The sequence below is a fragment of the Lampetra planeri genome, chromosome 5 (genome assembly GCF_965212315.1).
Source record: "Lampetra planeri chromosome 5, kcLamPlan1.2.h2, whole genome shotgun sequence".
In the NCBI taxonomy this organism is placed as follows: domain Eukaryota; kingdom Metazoa; phylum Chordata; class Hyperoartia; order Petromyzontiformes; family Petromyzontidae; genus Lampetra; species Lampetra planeri.
This window is the reverse complement of record NC_136111.1, coordinates 13361521-13363919: the sequence shown is the minus strand read 5'-3', so window position 1 is coordinate 13363919 and position 2399 is coordinate 13361521.

The window sequence follows — 2399 nt, the reverse complement described above, 5'->3', positions numbered from 1 at the left end:
GTGTTAAGATGTTAAAACAATAAACTGAAACCCTTTACAAGGAATCATGTCTGCATTAACCACAATATTTGTGGTCAAATGCAAATAAAAAAAACATACTCCGATAAGAAATGCATTCTTTGAAACTGATTGGTCCACACCAGAGACAGCTTTCTTTTGAGCCTCGTCTCAAAAGGTGTTAGACCAGAGGACGCCAAAAGGCGTACACAGCACAAAGACAATGCACTATCAGAGTAATGAGAGCTCTGGTTGAGCATCTACATCATGGGACCTCCTTTGCCAGCACCAAAGATATGAGAAAAGGTTTTCCCCTTTTTTCTGCCAACAAAACAGGTGTTAAGATGTTAAAACACCAAACTGAAACCTTTTACAAGGAATCATGTCTGCATTAACCACAATACTTGTGGTAAAAATGCAAACAAAAAACACTCCACACAGCTCTCTCATTGACATGCAAATTTCTCTGCTCCAGCAGACCCACCTCTCTCTCTCTGCACCACCCCCTCTCTAAGGCCACGACAGAGGCATTGGGTCTCTGTGCATCTATGCTGTGTGTCTCTCTGTGTCTCTGTGTTGTCTCTCTCTGTTTGTGTGCCTGTCTGTGTGTCTCCGTGTCTGTGTTTTGTCTCTCTTTGGTTCTTTCGGTAAAGTCACATAGAAAGAAAAATAAATTAAATAATAGCATACGATGTTTCTATTGCAACACAATCAATCATCGTCAGGTATGAATGAAAGAGAAAACAAACCTAGTAAACTTCGAAATATAATGAAATACAACACAGAGAGTCGGCTAATATAACAGTCAACACCCTTCCAAAGATTGCTAAATTTGAGAAAAAGACAAAACACAGACACGCAGACACATAGACAGACACATAAGTAGAGAGATAACACAGAGACACAGAGAGACGCATAGGCACACAGAGAAACAACGCCTCTGTGTCGATGCCTTAAATACACTTTTTTTACTTTTAAACAACTTTTATTGCCGCCAGCAGCAACAGCACTGGAGGTGATTCCAATACGAAACACACAAAGTCACCAACAAACAAATAAACAAACACGATACATCCACGCGCTGTGGCTCTAAATGCGCCGCGCACGACACAAAATAAAAGCCACGTGGTGGTGATGGTGGTCATCGCGTGCGTAACGGCGACGAGCGCTTCAGCAGGTGACCACGTGGGTGCCGTCCACGCTGGCACAGAGAGGGGCTTGTCCGGCCCCCCCCCCAGCGTTCGAGGAAGACGCGCACATCGCGTGCGAGAGATGGAGAGACTTTGACTTTTAAACAACGTTTATTGCCGCCAGCTGCAACAGCAGCACTGGAGGGGTATTCCGATACGAAATACGCAAAGTCACCAGCAAACAAATAAACAAACGCGCCTTAAATACAGAGAGAGAGGGGGGCAGAGAGAGAGGGGGGGTAGAGAAATTAGCATGTCAATGAGAGATTTTGGAGCTTTCGTGATTGCAGGAAATACTAGAGCGACAACACAAGGACACAGAAAAAGAGAGAGAAAACACACTTCATCAAACAAATTTAGTAAAATTTGGAAATGCAATGCAACACAGAGAGTCGGTCAACACACAATTAACGCATAGCCTGGTTGATTACGTTCTTCCAAAGATTGCTAAATTATAAGTTAAATGTGAAATTTGAGAGAGAGACACGACACAGACACGGAAACACAAAGAGAGACACACGCAGAAATAGAGACAACACAGAGACACACAGAGAGATAAAACACACTTAATCAATCAAACTGTCTGTTTCTAAGTGACTTTACCGAAAGAACCAAAGAGTAATTCCTGCAGTCACGAAAGCTCTTAATCAAGTTTTGTCTCTCTCTCAAATTTAGTTCTACCTGATGACGATTGCTTGTGTTGCAATCGACACGTCGTATTATATTAAATTAATTTTCTTTCTACGTGACTTTACCGAAAGAACCAAACAATACTTTGATAATATATGCATTGTCTTTGAAACTGATTGGTCCACACCAGAGACAGCTTTCTTTTGAGCCTATTCTCAAACGGTGTTAGACCAGAGGACGCCAAAAGGCGTTACACAGCACAAAGACAATGCACTATCAGAGTAATAAGAGCTCATTCGGTGGTTAATGTTGTCGTGTGGAGATTAAAAAAAAAGTATTTTTGTTTATGGTAAATGTCGTGTGGAGGTAAAAAAAACATTTCTTATTTTTGTTCATGGTAAATATCCTGTAGAGGTAAAAAAAACATTTCTTATTTTTGTTCATGGTAAATATCGTGTGGAGGTAAAAAAAACTATTATTTTTGTTCATGGTAAATGCTGTCGTGTGGAGGTAACAAAAAACCTATTATTTTTGTTCATGGTAAATGTTGTCGTGTGGAGGTAAACAAAACCTCTGTTCTGA